Genomic DNA, 22868 nt, shown 5'->3' with positions numbered 1-22868 from the left:
ATTTTGCAAACTGCTGATGCGCGCTGCATCTAGGGGGGGGGGGGGTGGTTAGCTGTTACCACTGTCAAGTATTGGAGTTAAATCCGAGATGAACAAATTAAAAAATCTAGGGGCCAGCACTCAGCCTTGTTTGACTCCACTTTTGGTCTCAATCTTCCTGGAAACATGGGAACCTTCTCCCCACTTAATTCTTATTCCACCTTTGAATGTGTTCCACCTTTCAATGTCGGGGTCCCGCAGGGCTCTATTTTGAGCCCTACTCTGTTCAATCTTTACATGACCCCCATTGCTCGCCTTGCTGAACAACACGGGGCAAAGATTGTATCGTACGCAGACGATACTCAGCTGCTGTTCACCTGTGCGAAGGGCGCTGAGTTTGACGCCCATGCAATAAATACTGGTCTTTCTGAAGTTTTCTCGTGGCTGAAGGATAATCAAATGAAATGTAATCCTGACAAATCTGAGATTATCTTCTTTGGCCACCGTCCCTGTGAGACCTGGCATAACTGGTGACCGTGGGATCTCTCCCCCTCCCCCCCCCCCTCCCCCCCCCCCCCCGGGTCGTCCGTGACCGTGGTTAAGAATCTCGGAGTCAAGATGGACTCCTCTCTTTCTATGAAATCCCAGATTCAGTCTGTAGCAGGGACTTGCTTCGGGATTTTAAGAATGATGAGGAACTTCTTACCTTTGCTTTCTGTCTCTCACAGAAGAATCATAGTCCAAGCTTTGGTTACCTCGCGTCTGGACTATGCGAATTCTTTGTATTTGGGTCTTCCCAGCTATTTGATCTCCCGTTTGCAGGTGATTCAAAATGCGGCTGCTAGGGCCATATTCCTGGTCCGCCCCAGCACTCGGACATCTCCTCTCTTGTCCTTCCTGCATTGGCTGCCGGTCCAAAAGAGAATTTATTTCAAAGCCCTGGTTCTTGTGTTTAAAGCTTTTAATCAGATTGGAGCTCCTTACTTAAGACCTAGGTTCCCCCGCTATGTCCCTCAACGTACTTCGAGATCCTCGTCTCAACTCCTGACTTTTGTGCCGAAAATCGCACTTGGCGCGGGCCGGAGGCCGCTCTTTTCAGGCGATTGCCTCCGGCCTATGGAACAACCTCCCCCTGCCTCTCCGTCAGGCCCAGGATCTGCTTTCCTTTAGAAAAATGCTCAAGACATGGCTATTTCAATTTTAAATCGGCTCAACTAGCATTTTGTCGCCTGGTACCTTGGTTCACCTTTCTGTTGCTCGGGTGCGTGTTCTCTTAGCGGAGTAGCTGCACGCTCTACAAATACCCGACATAACATAACACAACATCCATGTTTCCGAATAAAGTTGAATTAAAACATTTAAAAGGGCTAGGGGTATGCCCCAGAGCTCAAGTTTTTGCCACAAATGCCCCCCGGGGCACCCGATCAAAAGCCGCTTTAAAATCAACAAAGCAGCAGTGAAGTTAGGTGTGTTAGGCTGCCTCTTTCAAGACGGATAGGGTGAGTAAATTGGTAGTTGTTCTGGAGTTGGCCACGAAGCCGGTCTAGTTGAACGGAAGGCGCTTTGTTGTGTCTGCCCAGGCCAGCAGCTCTTCCAGTAAAATGCTGGCATAGTATTTGGCCTCAACGTTGAGGGGAGCTATCATTCTGTAATTGTTGGGGGCGTTTCTCTTGAAACTTTTGTAAATAGGATGGATGATAGCACCTTTCCAGGACTCCTGGATGGTATTATTTAGTCTGCAGTGGAGAAACGGGGGGGCCAGGGGGTCTGACCACAGGACGTTGTCTGATTTAAACAGAGCTGGGAAAGGCCGTTGGGCCCTGCTGCTCCTTCAGCCCTGGCTTTCCTAATTGAACGTGAGATCTTGTTTTTTAGTGCCTCTAATGTCATTAGGATCTCTGTCTTTGAATCATCACTCTTCTCAAGGCCCTCATTTGTTGGTTCAACCGTAACATTGTTGGCTGGGGTGATGAGGCTGGACGAGCTTGGGCACTTTACTTCTAGGGGTGATGACTCTGGGGTGAGTGATGAAGGAAGATTGAGGTGGTCGTCACTGTTTCTGTGATCATTAAAATTAGATGATAAAAACTGAGTCCATTCATCTGCGCTAATGTTAGCACTACCATGACTGCTTCCACCGTGTAATCCCCTGTTCCCGAGAGACCAAAATTGCTTTGCGTTGGTGTTCTTGCTTTCTTGAACTAGTTTCAGCCAAAACTCGTCGGAGGCTGCTTGTTTGTCCCTATGTATAGAGGACATGAAGGCTCTTTGTGCTTGCTTATAATAGTTAAATAAAGTTTTGTTACCTGGACAGACGGAGGGCCTGATTTCATTGAACCTTTAGTTTTTTGTTACTAATGAGATGCAATGTTGCGTTACATGATTGCGGGTGCTCCTTTTAGTTGGAAATTCGTTGAGTAATTGATTTGTGAGGCTAGCCCAGCCGCGAATAACAGAGAGGTCTTTATCTGGTGGGAAATGTTAAAGAGATCTGCATCTATCCATCGTGGAGGAGGCAGCTCTATCCATCCAGTTCAATCTCCTTAGGTTCTCTGTGTGACAGCCTGAGAGAGTATGAGCAAGTTCCTGATGACGTGAGATGTTAGAGGATAGTGTTATAATTTGAGGACAATGGTCGCTCTCACCTTGCGTGAATATATAATAACTCCCAGACAGGGGGAGTATTTCACTACTGCCTTAAGTAAAGTCTAGAAAAGAGTACGTTCGACCGTCGGAACGTGTCCAAGCGGGAGGGGTGTCCGTAGGAAAGCACCCATTCAATACGGTGTACCCTGCTCTGCTAAGCTGGAGGACTGCATACTCGCCCAGTTTCGAGATTCCGTGTCCTACAAAAATTGATTGTGGGGCAAGGTGCAGGGGAGCCATTGGGGGAACGATCCCAGTGTCATCTGAAGCATTACAGATAGGTCTGTTTTGAAATCCCCTGAGATGATGTTGGGTATACTGCAGTAATCGCTTAGTAGGTTACAGATGATGTCTGTCAATTGGTCCATTTTAGATTTTTTCTCAGTGGTATGGGGAGAAATATACACATTGAGGAGGAGCAGCTGGTTGACTGAGGTTGGACTTCCCACCAAGATTCCGGCCACCCAATCTACTTTGAATTTTAGTTGTTTGATGCATTGAGAGAGTTTGATAGAGGCGTAGATTGAAAGTCCACCGCACAGCCTGCCGAACTTGCACTGTCTAGAGGCAGGTGACAAGAATTCTAAATAGCCTTCAGTGGGAATGCTGGATGCTGCCCAGGTTTCCGGGAGAAGTATAATGTCATGTTTTTTTATAAAGCCAAGAGTGACTCCAGATTGACTTTTCGATCCCAATCCGTTGATGTTTGAGGAACATATTGTTAAGCCATGGTTTGAGATGTTTCAATCTTTCCTCCTCCGAGATAAAGCTCTTGGTAGCCATGACTAATCAGCTCTTTATGTGACTAGCTGAGTTGTTTGCTCTTGGGCAGCTGCTGGAGAGCGACTTCTAACAGACTTTGATCCTGAAAAAGGGGCCGGGCTTGTGCTAAAAGCATGGGCCTGTGTGTTTTCTAGTAATGAAGGATAGCGAGGGACACTGGGCGTTATTATGCCCCAGTTTTTAAATTGGTCGGCTTTTAACTGAACCAATTCCAGGATGGCAGAGGACGCTAGCGTAATTTTGAGTTGCTTTTCCAACTTGAGTACCTTCACTGGATATAAAGACAATGGCAATTATATCTTTTGATTGCAGGGTACTTAGGTCTGGGAACAATTTGAAAAGTCTGAGAATGTTTCCACAATTTAAATTGTCATGAGGGCCTCTTGAGACCTATTCTGAGGTTAACAGCAATTTGGTCTCGGAGCTGTTAGTTGCTTGTTTGTGCGCTTCCTCTACTGTTGGGGACTTATTTGGCTTAGAGGTTACCACTGGTGCCATCTTGGTTGTACGTGTGTTATACTGAGGGGAAATCAGTTCTCGACGATGAGTGCTTGGTGATAAAACGGGGGATATATTATACGTTGCAGCCAACAGTTGATGGCTAGATTGGGTTGGCGGTTACTGACCATCGAGCACTTTTACTTCACTTTGCGGGGCTGATCCATTAACCCCCGCTGAAAGTGGACAAGGTGCGATGAAGTCCGGTAGTAACTTTTGGGGATTCGCGGTCCCAGCTGGCCCTTTGCAAGTCGCTAACACCTCTGCAGGTAGAAACTGATTGAATCCTGATGTGACTTGAGTGAGTGGTTGCAAGGGGAGCCTTAGGGCTTGAGGTAGGTCTGCTGTTGGTGAACTATTTGATTGGAAAAAATGGTTTTTGAGGCATTAAAGGTTGCGCTACAGGTGGCGAACTGGTGTTGGCTTTGAGCGTTATGGGTGATTTCCGTGAAGTCTCGGAGTTATCCTTTGCGAAATAGCTGGTGATAGTGTTTTTAGTTTCCGCTGTTTGTTTATTCCGACTTTTTCGCAATCTTTTATTTTTTTTCCCGATTTGACAACCGATGAGTTTTATGGCGGGGTGATGGTGCGTCGGAAGATGCGTTGGAATCTACAGGCGCCTTACTTTGCGGAGAGGGGAGTCAGGGTTGCACGCGAGAGTTGGCCCTTCGGCCTTGCCCAAGCTAAGATCCTGAGGTTGAGGGTCGGGTGGCCCTTGGGACAGAAGCTTCTTAATTTCTGATAATACTGAGGAGAGGAATTGAGGTAGGGAGGATAAAGAATCAATGATAGGAGAGCAGCAGCATACAGATTGGACGAGTTGGACTTGGGATTGGGCTTTTGTTATCAATAGGTTGAGCGCCTCAAGTTTTGGGCAATCACAGCTGTGTACACCACGAGGGTGTTCAAAAGGTCCACCGGCAAGTCCATGTTATGCGAGTGATATGTTAGTGCTGTTGCCGTAGTTTGTAGGGTTTGTAGTAATTGTGACCAAAGATCAGTTAAGTCCAGTGATGACGATTTTTCCTGGACGGTGGGCCTTTTGAGTTCATAGATGAAAAAAGACATGTCTAAGAAGGTGTTATTTTTGTTGTCATGGGCCTCCGGTGAGTTGGCCTTCTGATGGCGTTGGTTAGCTGTGTTTAATGGGCATGCTGGAGGCAACGGTTTGAGGTTGCTGAGATGGGTTTCTTGCCGGGTGCATATCTTGTGGCGCCAGGACATTGGTGCAGGCCATTTGGATTGGGAATGGGGGCTTTAATGCTATAGGGGATGCTATAGGGAATAACTGGCTTGGGTTCTGAGCGGACTGGGAAGTAAACAAAAAGGCCTCATTTGGGGTGGTTGTTTGGAGGGAAGCTGGTGCAGCTAGAGCGGGAGCAGCCGATGAATCTAAAGTTTGCTGATCCGAGGCCAGGGGTGCTCAACTGTCACCGAGGACTTTTTTTAGATGGAGATTCTACCATTACTGAGAGACCTGTAAACGACAAGCAGCCACCAGCGACTGTGTGGATCATTGGCTGAACTGGTATTTGGTGCAAGACTGCCTCAGGAGTGGTTGTAGGGGGATCCAGGAGTGTCTCGGGTGTGCTGGGGCTGTGCTTGGGGATTGTTACTGTCAAAGTTCCTAAAATAGTCCTTCAATGAGGTCTTTCTTATTGAGGGGGCTGGGGGGGTTTGTGGGCACTAAGGAGCCTCATTTCGGCCCTTCAAGCTTTAAGTCTACCAGGGCCGCGTCAGCCCCCCGTGCAACGTGCAATGTGGAGTGAAGAGGGGCCTTGATAAGGTTGAACTTGAGACACGGGTTGCCAAAATTGGGACTCGTGTCCTGAGTCTGGGTCCAAATTAAATGCAACTATTGGTGTTGATTGTGTGGGGGGCGTTGAAGCTGCGGCCGTGGTTGCAGGGGCAGCCGTCATCTTGATGTCTTTTTTTTGGGGCTTTGATGAAACTTTCCTCACTCTCCCGGATCTCATTCTTGGGAGCTTCTGCTGATTGGAATACCCACCGTCTTCCTGCGGGTAAGCTTTTAAATGCTGAGGGTGGCTAAAGGCAAGGCAGCGCTGTTTTCTTTTTTTTTTTTCTTTCCAATTTAAGATGGTCGAAAGGCCGTTGGTATCTGCTAAGATCTAGAGGCAGAAAGCTGACCTGCGAGCCGGCCGGAGGACCCGGTTGGGCCTGTTGATTGATAGCCGGATAAATTGTGTTGGCTGGGCGTCGAAGTTCCAGTGGTTCTGGTTCGTTAGTTCTAGGTGAGCTGGATTGCCAGGAGGGTGGCTTAAGGACGACTTAAGACCTGTGACTAGGCTTCTTCCAGCCAAAAAGACAACTGAAGTGCTGATGTTGGCAGGGTTGGTGGAGCAAAGTGCTGGAGTGATGGCAAATCAAATCCGGTCAGTAGTTGGTAAGGTGACGAATGGCGAAGTGGCATGAAGCAGATGCACTGAGGGGGGCAAAGAGGAGCAGAAGAAGCAAGAATCAGAAGAAGGGCAAGCGGGGCACTCGAGGCAGAACTGCAGGCTGCACCTGAACCACTCAATGGTGTTGAATGCCATTCGGGCACCCAAAGAGATCACCACTTTCTTTTCTTGGATTGTGGATGTGTGTCCCAATTCCCCATGTAGGCACCTTAGCACTACTCTGTTTTGACACTTTCAATACGGTGTGCCTCTTGGCAGGAACACCCATGCATTATGGGATACTGATCCAAATCTGAGACAGACCGAACACAGCACAATGAGTTGCTGACCGACCTTGACACCACTGATAGTAACCCATGTACTGCTTGGAAGGCAATCCTCAATGCGATCAATACAGTTTCCAGGGGATATCTAAGCATCCCTCATGGACATGCTCTTCAATGGCTCCAGGCTGTTGGGGAAAAAGGGTCACTTTGCACTCAAACTGAAGTCACGCTACAGCTTGATGCATGATGTCATTGTCTCTAGCCAGTCAATTCCACCAGCACTATAGGAGGTTAAGGGCTAATCCACAGGGCTAGCTTACTGGCATTGCCAACCTCCCCTGCCAGTGCAACAACAGACTCTGCCTTTTTTGGGCAGAGGGCAAGGTGGTGGCCTAGTACATTCGCTTAAGCAGTGGCAGCAATTCTTCAGCTTTTCCTCCCCTGCTACAGTAGGTGCCAGGCCTCTTCGATTTGCCTTCTGAGGCCCACAGACGGCAGGATAATGATTTTTCCTTCCCAGCTGGAATTCACTTGTGTCAGACTGATCAGTTGTGCACATTTTTAAAAGTGGCTATGCCTTGCATTTTATTTCCTCCACACATTTTATTTCTTCCCACACCAGAGCGATTTTAGGCAGACCATGCCACTATCTTAATGCAAGACGTCAACCCCAAAAAACCTTATCGCAGACCCTTAATGGGGGAAGGCTGATGCAGTTCCTAACAGACAACAACAGCAAGAAAGAGAGCAGCGTGGGAGTCTGGGGGTGACTGGACCAGCAAACTATCTTTTTGGTAGCTAACCACCTAGCGGGTTCTTCCACAACATCCAACTAACTGAACAGATGTTGGCTGGCTCACTACAAGTGGCTTCTCCATCCCAAGGTGGCACAGAGCATTATCACTCATTGGGACAAGCCCAGATCTGATTATCACTATGCAGATTGAACAGTGTCACAGTTTCTGTGCGCTGGTGTTTGTTTAAAGGTCATTGGGAGGTGGACTCTGTTGGAGATGGGACTTGGGTATCCCGTATGTGTGCCAGCCATTGTTTCTCCTGCCTCAAGATCTGAGGAAAGCCAGGACAGACAAGGTTGAAGTCATGCTAATAACCTTTTTATGGTAACTTTGGACCTCTCTGAACCATATTTTTTTATTGTGTCCTGTTTGTAGCCCATTCCTTTGATTTTCTTTTTGTTTTTGCTGTGGGTTTTAATAAGAAATTTGGGGGGCTTTGCCTAAAATCTGTTTGAATTTGACCAAAATGACAAACTTAGTGACAAACACTTCTGACGACTTTATTCTTGGAGGGGAACTAACTAGGAATCATCTAATTGGTGGCCATTTTGACTTGCCCTTACTATACAGCGGTTAGCGCTCTAGTGCCCGCAAGCCACTGGTTATCTGCTCCGGCTCTGCTCATTTAACCCCTTCGCTGCTAGACCTTTTCCCCCCCTGTGCTAAGCCTTTTTTTTTGGCTATTTTTATTTGTGTATTTTATATAGCGCGCAGCTACCCCAACGGGGTGTCCCGGCGCTTCTGAGTGAAAGCAGAGTGATAGTCCTGGGGGGGTTAACAAAAGAGAAAAGTTTTTAGTGCCTTACGGAAGGGTAATTCTTCCTGGATCATCCTAATTGCGATCGGCAGTTCGTTCCAGAGAGTTGTGGCGCAGACCTGGAAGGTTTTACCTCCAGAACGTGCTTTCCTGAATCTTGGTATGGAAAGCAGATGTTGGGAGTTGGAACGGAGGTTCCGAGAGTTACAGTAAGGACGGATACTAACAGAGAGGTAGGCCGATCCCCTACCCCTAGTTGCTCGATGGGCTATGGTCATGGCTTTGAATGCAGCTCTTTGATGGATTGGTAGCCAATGTAATGCTCTGCGATGTGGCGAAATATGGGTGCGTAGGGAAACCCCGCAGACCAGCCGAACAGCCGCATTCTGGACTGTCTGGAGCCGATGTAGGAGGCCCGCGGGCAACCCTAAATACAGGCCGTTCGCATAGTCCAGGTGAGATGTAATCAATGCCTGGACTATGGTTTTCCTGGTGTCACTAGGGAGATAGGTGATGGAATTTCCTAATCATCCTGATCTTGGAAAAACAAGCGGCTGAAACGGTCTGTATTTGGTTGCTAAAAGAAAGATTTGAGTCCCACTTGACCCCTAGATTTTTTACAGAGTCCTTAGGGACAGGGGGAAGGCTAAGTTCCTGTGGCCACCAGAGAGTTGCATCAAGAGGGGAGGGTTGATGGAAAAAGAGAACCTCCGTTTTCGCCGCATTCATGCGGAGGCAGTTATGGTCCATCCATTTTGAAATGTCCCGCAGACAATCCTTCAGAGGATCAAAAGTAGTCTGCGTGGCACTCTCATAGGAGAAAAGCAGCTGAATATCATCTGCATAGGAAGTAGCTATGATGCCCGACCTAGCAATGAGTTCAGCCAGAGGAGAAAAATAGACATTGAACAATAGTGGGCTCAAAGCAGAGTCTTGAGGGACACCCCATTTCAGGGTACGGCTAACAGAAGTAAAAGGGTGAGTATAGACTGCCTGGGTGCGATTAGACAAAAAAGGTCAGCCACTCCAGGGCTTTCCCCTGAATGCCCTTCGACCGAAGACGGTCAATCAGGATGGGGTGAGACGCGGTGTCGAATGCTGCCGACAAGTCGAGCAGCACCAGCACCGCTCTGGAACCCCCATCCAGTTTCCACCGCACAGAGTCGGCCATTTCTATAAGGGCAGAGTCAGTGCTATGGCACTTTCTAAAACCATGTTGGGATTCATGAAGTAGGCCGTGGGATTCAAGAAAACCTGCCAGTTGTTGCTGCGCTAGCTTTTCAAGGACCTTGGCAGGGGCTGGGAGCAGAGAAATTGGTCGATAGTTCACCGGCTCATTAGGATCTGTATTAGCTTTCTTTAAAATCGGGACCAGTTGGGCATGTTTCCAAGACTCCGGGAAAATTCCGGTTTTGAGCGAGTCATTCCAGATGTAGTTGAGGAAGGGATTAAGAAAAGAGGCCAATAATTTATATTGCTTGGCTGGCCAAGGGTCAAGTGGTGTGCCGGAGCGGCATCTAGACAGTTCCATCAGTGAGTGTTCCAGTGAGATTGCCTCAAAGTCTGAAAAGGTGGAAGAAGACTCGATGCGGTCAGGTAAAGGCGTATCACTCCCTAGATCATTGTTCTTGGGGAAGGTGTCGTAGATCTTCGCGATCTTGTCTTTAAAGAAGTCAGAGAGGCGGGAGCAAAGGGCCTGAGAGACTGGAAGACACTGTTTAAGAGCCAAGGGATCTGTGAAAGTCTTCAATGCGTTAAAAATTTCCCTGGCCGAGCCATGCGCTCTATTAATTTTCTCCTCCAGGTAACGTTTTTTATGCTCAATTATTTTCCTACGGTATTCTTTGAGGGCCAGTTTATATTTAAGTTTTGTGTCAATAGAATAGGATGACCTCCACCGGCGTTCCAACAGCTTACAAGAAGATTTATATTTCCGAAGCTCGTCTGAGTACCATGGGGCGGAGGGAGCTGCTCGAAAGGTTTTAATCGGTCGCATAGGAGAGAGCGAGTCAATAGCAGAGGTGACCCAGCAGTTGAGGTTAGTCAGGCGTGAATCTAAATCAGGGGCGTCTTTGGGAGTGGTATTTACAAGATGTAGGGCGACACTGTCCGGGGAGATCTTACTCCAATTACGTCCTACCGCCTTAGGGGGAATTCTAGGTCTCACATGCTGGCAAAAATGAATAGCAAAAGGGATAAAAAAGTGGTCCGACCAAATCACCGGATAGGGATCCTCAATCAGGATGTTTGAGAAATTCGAGCAAACAAGATCAAGAGTATGACCAGCTTTGTGCGTAGGTTGAGACCCCAATTGGCTTAATCCAGCATCTTTTAAAGTAGAAAGAAAGTTAAGGCAAAGCTTGTCAGAAGAGTCCTCTGCGTGTAAATTTAGGTCTCCTAGTAAGGTAAAATTGGCATAGCGTAGGCTAGCCTGAAGGACATAGTCCAAAAATGTAGCCAAGTAGGAAGCCTTAGATTTAGGAGGGCGATAGACCAGTACCCCTGTCAGTGTGGTGTGTTCAGCTAATTTAATACAGAAGGGAATGGCTTCAATCAGTTCAATTTGTGTGTAAGGGAAGGAAGAGATCGTCCATAGGGATCTATAAATAATAGCTACCCCACCTCCCCGATTGCGACCCGCTCTATTGGCGCATAGGATATTATATTCCGGGGGAATGGCCAGGCATAAAGACGGATTAGATTCATCCTCCAGCCATGTTTCCGTAAGAAAAAGTAAATCCCAGTTATTGTCCATCAGAGACTGGGCGATATCGAGAGAATGTTTAGGCAGGGAGCGACAATTAATTAGGCCAGCCTTAATAGAGAAATTGCTGGTGTCTTTAGGGGCCTGAAACGGCGGCTGATCAAAGGGGCAGGGGACCAATGTGTCATTCAGCATATTGCAAGGTATGCCCAACTCTGGATATAGGGCTAAGTCCCTTTGAAGAGAAACAGTGAGAGCACAGTATTTGTGTTGTATCGAAAAAAGAGACTCCTTACTATATGTTTTGAAGCAAGATGTTGGGGTTTCCACAGAGTACCTGGCCTCGGCCGCGTCCTGATCGCGGACGGGCGCAGACCGGCAGGACTCTGGCACGACTCCGGCGCAGATCCGGCGCGTCCGCTGACCGCGTACGCTGCGCGGAGACATGACCGTTGCCTTTTATGCTGGTGACTGGACGCTTCCCCTACCCAAAATGGCCGCCGCGCTTCTGCCGATTCGAGGGAGAGCCTCCCAGCCCCAAAATCGACCGAGGTAGGCTCAGGGAGCAAGGCAGTGTGGGGAAAAACAATTTAGGTAGGATACCACGTCGAGTTTGAAATTGAGCAGATTAAAACGATGTGCAATGTGCAAAGAAATCAAGCGCTTTATTTAAAATGCGGCAAAAATAGAGGCAATAAAGTATATAAAATGGTCACAGAGTCACAGTGCACAACAACCTCCCAGCTTCCGCCTCAGGAGGGACTCACACACTCACTCAGAAAGGGTAGTTTGCACTTAGGCACCTGTAACTTTTGGACCACATAAGGTATCCATGCCAAATTTGCGTCCTTTTTTCCCCAACATCATGGGGATTCTAAAGGTACCCAGGGTTTGTGGATTCTCCTGGAGGTGAACCAGAAATTAGCAAAATACAGTTTAGTTTTTTTTTAAATGGGGGAAAAAAGGGCTACAGATGAAAGCGTCTGTTTTTTTCCCTGCAAATGGTATAAAAAAAAAGAGGTTGTGGTGCAGAAATAACCAGCTTCCCAGCTTTCAGGGACAAGCAGACTTTTGTCAAAAACCAAAATATTTTACACAGTTTGGGCATTTTTCTGGGACATAGCCTATTTTTCCTATATTTTGTGCCTTCAACCTCTTTCCAGTTAATGGTAGAAATGGGTATTAAAGCAATAATATGGATACTGCAAAGCTAAACATTTGAGAAAAGTAGATACAATTCTGAATGCAGCAAGGGGTCATTTGTGTAGATCCTTCAAGGTTTCTTTATAGAAACTAACCGTTTAATATCGGAAAAATTGAAAATTTGTTGAAAAAAACTGCCATTTGTGTGAACATTTTCACCTGTAACTTCTTCTAATTATGAGATTTGTTTGAAAGCAATATACCATTACATCCGCTGGACCTTTCTGGTTGTGGGGATATATAGGACTTGTAGGTTCACCAAGAACTCGACGAACCCTGAGCCAATAACTGAGCAGCGTCTTGCAATGTTTTTTTTATTATGTACCGGGTATATAGCAGTTAATTTGAGAAAATATATACATGGAAAAATCGATATGAAAGACACCTATGTATTTCTAAAATTGGAACAAAATAAAGAGTTTAGAAACAGTAGATATTTGCACATTTCCGAAATTGTGAGTACCCATACTAGCATGAGAATTATAGGTCATTTTTCACATTGTCATTTGGAAGGCAGAAATGCATTGAAAGTCAATAGGTAATAAGAGTTGCTCTACAATTCTGTGTTACCTGAAGTCTCCCGATACAAATGGTACATCACTGGTGTGGGTAGTCCTAGTGCCCGTAACAGGAAACGGCTCAAAACTCAACGTGGACACTCTTTATTTTTACAGTAAATCTGACCCTTTTTTGTAAAGTGCCTAGCTGTAGATTTTGAACCCTTGCTATGCTGGCACCTAGGGAAACCTAGCAAACCTATGCATTTTTTAAAACTAGACACTCGGGGGAATCCAGGATGGGGAGACTTGACTGGCTCTCACCAGGTTCTGTTACCCAGAATCCCTTGCAAACCTAAATATTTGTAAAAAAAACTAAAAAATAATAATAATTCCGCACATATCTGTGAATAGTTCTGGAATCTGCATGGATCCACAAACTTCCACCCATCCCACGTTCCCCAAAGTCTTTCTAAAAAATGGTACCTCACTTGTGTGGGTAGACCTAGTGCCCACGACAGGACGCGGCCCAAAATACAACGTGGACACATCCCATTTTCACAGTGAAAACGGACCCTTTTATTGCAAAGTGCCTAGCTGTAGATTGTGAACCCTAACTCTGCCTGCACCTAGGGAAACCTAGCAAACCTATACATTTTTGAAAACTATACTCCCAGGGGAATCCAGGATGGGGTGACTTGACTGGCTCTTACCAGGTTCTGTTAACCAGAATCCCTTGCAAACCTAAATATTTGTCAAAACACATTTTCTTCACATTTCTGTGGTGGAAAGTTCTGGAATCTGCGTAGATCCACAAAATTCCACTCACTCTGCATTCCCCAATGTCTTCCAAGAAAAATGGTACCTCACTTGTGTGGGTAGGCCTAATGTCCATGACCGGAAACAGCCCAAAACGCAACGTGGACACACCACATTTTCACAGTGAAAACTAACCCTTTTTTTGCAAAGTGCCTAGTGGTAGATTTTGAACCCTAGCTCTGCCGGCACCCAGGGAAACCTAGCAAACGTATACACTTTTGAAAACTAGACACCCAGGGGAATCCATGATGGGGTGTCTTGTCTGACTCACTAGGTTCTGTTACCCAGAATCCCTTGCAAACCTCAATTTGTTTAAAAAAAAACAATGTACCTCACATTTCTGTGGTGGAAAGTTCTGCAATCTGCGTGGATCCACAAAATTTCACCCACCCTGAATTCCCCAAAGTCTTCCGAGAAAAATGATTCCTCACTTGTGTGGGTAGGTAAAGTACCCGCGACAGGCAAGGGCCCAAAACCTATTGAGGCGACATCAAAATTACCTATCACAAAACAACCTGGTTTTGCAAGGGGGGTCCCATGAGTTTTTGGCCCCGGGCCACCTAGGGAAACCTACCAAACCCAGTGCTTGATTTGTAAAATATGAAGCTCAGGTGCTCAAATATTTGTTGGAGGCCACACCCACTTTCACCTGGCCCCACCCACCTCCTCCACTGGCTCCACCCACTCTCCATTGGCTCCGCCCACATCCTCAACTGGCACTGATGAAAGGCAGATGTAATACCCGATCTGAATTTCAGCAAGGGAGCCTTGTTCCAAGTAAGCTTTTGATAGGAGGTTCCCCTGCCTTGTGAACATTTTGAAAAAGATTAAATTAAAAGTGCATTTAAAGCACAATTTTGGAATAAATTAGCTAAAATGACTAGTGCATTGTAAAGGGACATGTGAAACATTCCAGTGCTCTATGTGATGATTTAGGGAAAGGACAATACTCACATGCATTATAATGCCTAGCCCTGGCATAATGGTGGCATGACACGGTGGTGGCCAGTGTTCGGATATTAGCATCATTGTCAAATTGAGGTAGCCACATGTTGTATAATGGTGGCCACCATTGACAAACTGAGGGCATCCTTGAACTTATGGTGCCACCCTGATTACCGTTTTTAATATATTTTGGGCATCCATAGTATTATTGGTGTCTAGACCTGACACAAAGGTGGCATTCACGCAATGGTACCCATTATTGGCCTATTGTGTTGCCTTGGCATTATGGTGGCCATCTCTGGCATAGCACCTTACATGCAGCTGAAGTCATTTATAACAGTTTTAAGGTTACTGTAGAGTAGGAGTGAAATTCATGAATTGCAAGTAACATAACAATCTATGTGACAAAAGCAGTAACCCCCTGAGCTACCCACCTAAAAATACTGTTCTGTGACATGCAGAATAGACGTTCTTTGCAGCAGGCATGTTCACTCTCTCTCTCTCTCTGTGCTACTGCAGAGTCAAAAGTTGCACGAGACAACTCTGATCTCTCTGCAGCAGGAACATGATAAATCATCACTTTATCTTTCACTTACCTACAGAGTCACTGTGTGTTGGGTAAATAATTCCTGCTGCTCAGCCTGGTCGCTGTAGCTGGAGTCTGTGGGGTCACTCACTGCAGACCGGTGATCTGACTGATAGTGTTGTGATGTGCTGGAGACAAGACAACCCTGGCCCATCTGCAGTGAGGGTGAGAGGTCATGGTGTGGCACGCTTTCAGAGCTGTGCCCTGCGTTTAGTCACACGGCGCCCACTCTGTCTCACCATGACTGGCATAGCCACCAAAGAATCCCCCCGACCAGGAGAGAGCAGCACTGTTCAGGATGTCATTGAGGTCGTTGAATTATGAATTCAGTCAGCGGCAGAAGCTATTCTTGGTGGTGGTAGGATTTTGAAATTAAAATATCATGCTGCTGCTCAGCCTGCACGGACCAGAAGCCTTTCAGTGGTAGTGCCTACACCAGACATGAGGTGAAATGATGGCGCACAATTTTTAGACAAAAATTCAACATTTATAAACAAACAGTGATTTACATGAATTTAGAGAATTTTAATTTTTTTTATTTTAGTACAATAATAACTATTAAGGATGGAGGCTGTCTGATGACACAATCAATAAAAAGACGCAAGTGATCAATATTTACAGTGAAAAGGTGAATAAAGTGATAATGTGACAATATAAGTGTGCTTAATATACAAGTGATAAGCAAATCCAAGTTAAAATGTCCAATTTCAAAATATTAGGTAAGTGTTTAAGCTCAGGAGTTGGTTGACGTTCTTTTTTGAGGAATGAGACCTAGAGAGGATTGGACTAGTAACAACCGTCAATGTTTCGACCCATATTGTAGCAACGATATGAAAAAGTCAGTGCGGGTCTTCTTCAGGACAATATTTAAGTCATACAGACGATTCCACAAATTTGGATCGATGTACAGGAGGTGAAATAAAAGGGTAAACCGGATTGTTGGCTGGCCCTGGAATTAGATGGATCCCTCTCTGAAGTGGATGAAGGGGTGGCGCGACAGTTAATTTTCCACCCGTGCAGTAGGTACAAACCAAAGGCTTGGCAATGACTGCTCGAAGGCGCACGGGCAAGTGTGCCAGTTAAAGTGTTGGTAAAACCGTCAATTTCATGAAATGGCTTATGTAATAAATCACTCGTTTAAGTTGCTTGTGAAAAGTATCCTCAGTTTGGCATTTGCTCGAGGACTAGCTTCGCATGCAAGTCCGAACGGCAGGATCCTGTGCTCTGGTCAGATAGGTGTCCAATGCAGATTTGGCTAAAAACTTATTTTTAAAAAAATGTAGCACTTAGAATTCTTGGTGCTATACCCATATTCCGTATGTTTTGGGCTCTTCCCAGTCACAGACTGTTGCCCCACCCACACACGTGAGGTGTCATTTTACTTCGGAGACTGAGGGGAACGCCGTGGGGTAGGAGATTTGTGCTGGCAAGGTTATTCCACCCAAAAATATGTGGAAAATGTCCAGAACTTTCCCACACAGAAATTTGAGAAGAAAGTGATTTTTTCAGCTAGATTTGAGGTTTGCAGGGCATTCTGGGTAGGAAAACGTTGGGTGAATCACGCAAGCCATACCTCGCTACACTCCCCCGGGTGTCTAGTTTTCAGAAATTAAACTATAGATTCTCCCCTTTACAATGATACCCCTCCCATCTTTTTCGGTGGTCGGGAGGCTGATATAGCCCCCTGAGCATCAAAGCAATTAAACTGAAACTAAGTTTCATTTTCATTGCAATGACGCCAGCGTGCCATGCGCGCGATCGGCATTGGAATGAAAATGGAAATTGGCCCCGGGAGGTTGGGAAAGCTCTTCTCCAACCTCTTGAGGCCAATAAAAAAAGGGAAATCCCTCTGCTGTCTGCAGCAGAGGGATTTAGTTCCCCTGTTCTCATGACGGAACCGTTCCGTCATGAGCACAGGAGCACAGGTGCTCATGACGAAACCATTCCGTCGTGAGCACCGAAGCGGTTAAGCATGGACGTGGCACGGCAGGCCGGCTTTGTTTATGGTAACTTTGCGACTCTCCCAGACTTATTCTTTTAATTGGATCCTGTTTTTAGTCCGGTCTTGTATTTTTTTCTGTGGATTTTATGGGAAATCTGAAGGAATTTGCCTAGAATCTGTTGGAATTTGACTTCTGAATTTGACTTTTGAATTTGACGGAAACAACTGAAACCAAGTAACGGACGCTTCTGCCGACTCAAGTTTTGGAGGGGGATCTAATGGGGAACCACTTACTTGGTGGCCATTCTGACTAGCCACTACCATATTGGGGTTTAGCCCTCTAGTGCCTGCATGCCGCTGGTCACCTGCTCCCGCTTTGCTTATTTAGGCACAGACGTGGCTGCGCCACTGGCCTGACAAAGGCGCACCTAAGACCAGCTCGTCTGCACCAGAATTGGGCCAGGGATGCTGCCCCATTATCAACAAGTAGGTTGGTGTATTCTGCTTCTGCTCTACATTCCGTGAGCCCCGTGGTTAGAAGCATGTGGCTCATTGCTTAAGCTAATCTCAGCTATGACTAATTGCCCACGCTGCCTCTTTCAGATAGTTGCTCCCCATTTCAAACCTCCGGCCTTGATTAATGGGGCTCTAAAGTACTTTGTGGATATATCCAGGCACTTGTACAGGAACAACAGCCCTCTTAAGAATTCTAACTCGCGTGCTTCCAGTCCATTAATCTAAACTGCCAATCCAGGGTCAGGCATCAACAGGATGTATTTGGTTTTCTAATTGATTATAGGCCTGACTCCATATTCCAACGTGACTGAACGACTCTTCGGTGCCTGACATCTTTAAAGCTCTTCCTGCATACTACGGTATACTACACATAGATCACCCAGATGGAAAGGTTTGTGGCATTACCATTATCTTAAAGAAAATTATGTGTTAGATTGACAAACAAGTTAGCTATCCCAGATTGTGAGGCACAATCATTTTCTTTTTTTTTGTCAAAGAAGGTTACCATGTCTGGCGCCGTACACTACCGCTCACCAAGCACCCCCTATAGATGGTGCGCTAATATCCAATTGTAGGATAAAACCTGTAGTCCTGCTATGTCTCAGATTGATGATCTTCAGGCCCTAGACATACATCTGTGCGTTTGTGCTCCTACACACAAAGTTGGTCACCTACTGGATCCGGTTGTTGCTAATTTGAGGAATCTGCAGTCGGACCGCCATCTGTCTGTTCTATGGACCGATCATTTAGTAAGTTCCATTCTCGCTCAGTTTAGGAAACCGTGTGTAGAGTTACGAGAAGCAAGTGGAATTCTCAGGCAGGAATTGGGCAAAATTGGATTCCCCTTTGTGGAATACCACTTTGGAAGCAAATCCCCAGGTATTCTGTAATTTTGATAGATTCCTGGCTTAGGTCTACACTGGATAGGATAATTCATATCTCCAAGAAAAAGCATCACACATTGCTTCCTCCTACTTCATGGGATAACTAGTCTTTGTACAGCAAAAAAACCCCCAATGCAAACAGCTAGAGAGAGTGTGGTGCAAGTCCTCTAGTAAGAAGAATAAGGAAAAACTATAAAACCTAAAGCATTACCCAAAAATCTTGTAGTGAGGCTAGAGTGTTATTCTACACGAGAAAAATTGAAGCATCCCAAAATTGCCCTAGAACTCTTTTTAACGTTGTTAAAACCCTTTCTGACCATACCAACATCGCACCAGTCACCCCCTTTCACAACCTTAGTGCGATATACTATCCACCTTTTTATCGATAAGTCAGAGTGGATGTACGGGCACCTCCTTTAATTGTAGTAATCTACTACAGAGATTTCAGCCCTTGGATGTGCCTGCCTTCAGGACTACATTGGCATCTATTAAATCAGGATCTCCATTGGATCCCTGCCTTCCGGAGGTACTGGGTAGGCTCTCCCACCCTGTTTTGAAACCGCGTACTCAATTCCTGAATTCAATATTGTCAGAAGTCATTGTTCCGAAAGAGTGGAAAAAGGGCCCTTGCCAACCCTTTATTGAAAAAACATAGCTGCCAAGGTTTCAGACAGGATATGTGTCATTTTCATATTTTCAGTGTAGTTATGAGTGACCTTCATCGACTGTGTGATAGTTATAGTGAAACTTTCTCACAAGCAAAATCTGGTTGGATAACAAACTCACCATGAGGCAACAGATCAATAAGGTGGCAGCTACATGCTCTGGGATCATGCCTTCCTTTCTCTGCCCAGAGAACCGTAGTCCAAACCCTTGTTATCTCTACCCTGGACTATGGGAATAGTCTGTACTTTGGGGTGGCTAAAACATTGCTTAAACGCCTCCAAATTGTGCAAACGTGGCTACTCGCCTCTTGCTCCACCCTCCTAGGTTCACTTCCACTGCCATCATGCTTAGGAAGTTGCCCTGGTTGCCCATTGAGCTGCGGGTACAATTCAAAGTGTTGTGCTTTTTCCTTTTCGCGACTGAAGCTTTGGAATGATCTGCCTCTGACACTGAGGGAATGTAGTTCTCGTCCCTGTTTCGTAAATTGCCAAAAAAGTGGTTGTTTTCATCCTCTGACCCTCTCCTAATTGGCTTGATGTTACTGAGATCCTTTTAGCTTGTTCCATTGTCCATATTGAGCTCAGCGCTAGGAAACCACCTTCTAGGTTGCCATGTGCTTTACAAAATATGTATAATAACCTGAAACTGGGCCATGATATTATGCTACCCTAAGTGGTTATACTCCCATTCAACTACCTTCTTCAGACTTCCTAATCTAAGTCCACTCATCCGACCTTCCACCTTTGGGAAGTATTGCCGGGTGTGTCTGTTCTAAAGTTAACGAATCTGTGGTTAGAAATATCTTCAGTAACCTGCTTAATGGTGGATACTCTTATCTAATCATAGATTGCTCACTGCTATCCCATCTCCCTGTTCTTTGATGTGGACTCCAGAACATGATAACAAGGTTCCAGAGAGATTAAAATACTGACATTAGTATGCAGGGGTGGTGCTTATATGTGCCTCTGCTCAATCACTTCAGGACCATATGAAGTCACAGAATAGGCGCGCAGCTACTGGTTTGCCCCTGTGGTGTGGCACTGGGGTCCACAGGTGGGAGGGTCCAGTTTGCCCTGCACCAGCTGCAGTTAGTTTAGAGGGTGCCCCCGAATTTTTCCAACACAGAGCCTGCCTTGGACACGGCTTTGTGTTTATTTTTGAAGGGAGTGCAAGGAGGAGGGGCACAGAGGGAATACAAAATAAGGGTGAAATGAATGAGAGGGAAGGGATGAAAGAAATGAGAGGGTGAAATAAAGGAGAGGAAACATGACAGGATGGAAGAATGAGTTCAGGACGGGAGAGAAAGAGCAAGAGAGGCACACAAAGAGGAAAAGAAAGGGGTCAGAAATATTTTAGTCAGAGAAGGAAGAAAGGTGATAGTGTGAAACAGAAGAGGTTGAAGAGAGAAAATTGAGAGATGGATGGGGTAGGTAGGCTGACCTGAATGGGAGGTAGGAGATGAGACTGCGATTGACAAAGTGAGAAGGAAGTGAAAGCAGGTAGATAGCAGAACTGGAGAAGCATAAGAAACGACATAACTACCATTAGTACAGCAGTTGCAGTTGACACTAAGTTCTAGGGTGTGATGTGCCTGCTGCACCCCAAATATCTTTATTTTAATACCAACCTGGGAGTCCATTTCCCTTGCTCTAATAAGAGCCATGGCACCCAGGCCACACTACTGTCACCATAAAGCAATATGACTCCAACTACCGGCGCACGTTAAACATTGCTGAAAGATTTTCCAGATCCAGTCTAGTGCCTGGGAATATTCTAATGGTGAGGAATATGCGAATAGGTAGAATATCCACCAGAAAGAGTGTGGAGGTAATTATCTTGTTCTTTTGCACAATCAATTCATGATAATCCAGCTCTAGCATTTTTAGGTCAAGATGATTCTCCCTAAAAAGTATCACTTAACCAAAGTAATTGCCTATAATTGGATTTAGTGCTTAGATCAGTATTGTTCTGGCAAAACGTTTGGAATTTTCCAACATTTGTGCGATCGGTTTAGGTATCAAACATTCTTAAATGCATAGTTCTAGGAAAGACTTGCTCACTAGTAATAGACCAGTAGGGAAAGTCTTGCCAGCTACTACCTACGTTGCTCATTCTACGAAACAGGCTTGACCCAACTCTAGTCCATTACCTCCTACATAACATAACACTACACTAGCCATATCTTTCTTCACTGTTTCTGCCTTTATTTTTCTTAGTTTTATCTATTCTGCTCTGCTACCAGCTTTGCAAGAAGTCAGATCTTCATATGGCTATCGTGTAAACAGTATGACAGTGGCAGTTTTATTGCTATATTTACCTATACTTGTCTTGCAATGCTACTGCTTTGTGTTTCTGTTTTCATACAAACTGTAAAAACTTTTCAACTTAACAATAAATTTGCGGAGCTACCCTAAACCAACAATAAGTGATGAGGGAATGTTTGCAAAAAGTCTCAGCCAATGAAAAATGCTTTAATTGCATTCCAGTTCATCGTTTTGTTTTTAGTTTTGCCAAGAGCACCATTTGAGACAGGCAAGAGCTCTATGCAAATCAGTCTTAGTCCGGTTCCAGTAGGAACAGTTCAATCCTAATTTTAGTCTACGTCTACTCTGAATAGGAACACAAGCAACCTGAGACCAGTTTCAACCTTGTTGGGGCTCATCAGTGAAGTTCTGCTTGACTCCTATGGCACAGCAAGCAAGGAACCTGCCACTGGGCTCAACAAGGCCCGAAGTAAGCCTACTGTATGGTATAGAATGTTATTCTTGTACTAATGAGACCTAGTCAAATAGTTTTGAAAGATGGTTTTGTGTAGTCCCACCTTATCGATAAACTATGGTTGCTTGGTTCTGGATCCTTTGAAAGTCTTCAATCAGTTTATTTGTTAACCTGGTTTAAACAATGTTGCAGTAATACAAGTGGGTTACTAAAAGGACTCTGCACAGCCCCAACCACTCGTAATTTCAGAGGAGAGGAAGTATTTTCCATGTTATGGAGAGCTGTTGATGTATGCCCCTGACAATTGAATTGGTTTTGGGAACAGAAAAGAGCTTGGAGCCTCAGGTTTTAGTTCAGTGGACTGTGGTGCTCGATATTGGTGGGCTCCTTGCATGGCATTGAGGTGGATTTTGGTCCTACCATGAGTAAAATAAATCTGTTGAGGTTTCTGGAGCACTTGGTCATCCACAAGAATATGTGATCTGCACAGAAGGATATCTGACCTGGATCGCTGAATGTGTTTTTAGGTTAAAGTTGATTTGAGTGTTAGGAGTGTATTTGGAGGTTGATCTGGTACTGCTGTAAGAACTTCTTCAACTGGTACATCCAGATTTGAACAGTAGGAGTGAAAGAGAGGAACTCTGTAGCACATGGCACTATTTTATTGAAGATTCCATCGAACATCTTTAAACTCGCGGGCTTTGATGAGAGAGGAAAGACCAAATACTTTACAAGGCAGTGCCAACATATTCTGCCCGTTTCTTTCTGCTATCAGGAATTTGTTCTAATCCATGGTCTTGAAGAGTATTGAAAGATTTAGAGGTTTGAGGACTGGCTTCTTGTTTTAGTTCAGAGACCACTGCAGCTCTTATCAAACATTAGCAAGGGTGCATTACTGGCCGGAACCCAGTTAAATGATTATAAATGATGACATTGAGCTCTAAGTATTGTTGAAGCGGTGTTGTAAACTGTCCTTTCTTGATATTGCTGGTGTAGAAGAGGTTACAGTTTGGCTGATAGTCAACGCTTTCAAGTTGACTGTTTCTTTACCAAAGGTGTGAAGGTAACATATTTTAAGTGGCCCAGAACAACTCAGTGCAAAAAGGAATCTGTATTCCATTTGTCTTCAAACGTTGAAAGGATATTGGAAAACATTTTGGAAAAAATGGCCCACCTAAAATGTTTCCCATTGTGTAAAACTGCTTGTATCATTTTACTTTGTTCTGTTTTTGCATCCTAAAT

At 45.3% G+C, this 22868-nt stretch overlaps 1 protein-coding gene across 1 annotated transcript in view; it reads left to right on the top strand.

The window, feature by feature from the left end:
• The window catches only part of MINDY2 (MINDY lysine 48 deubiquitinase 2), a 522239-nt gene that overhangs the window by 201898 nt on the left and 297473 nt on the right, over positions 1 to 22868 (top strand). The window lies entirely within an intron of this gene.

Source organism: Triturus cristatus, chromosome 3_1 (genome assembly GCF_964204655.1).
Source record: "Triturus cristatus chromosome 3_1, aTriCri1.1, whole genome shotgun sequence".
NCBI classification, from domain to species: Eukaryota; Metazoa; Chordata; class Amphibia; order Caudata; family Salamandridae; genus Triturus; species Triturus cristatus.
Note: the sequence above shows the minus strand (reverse complement) of the source record. Positions and strands in the feature narration are given on the sequence as shown.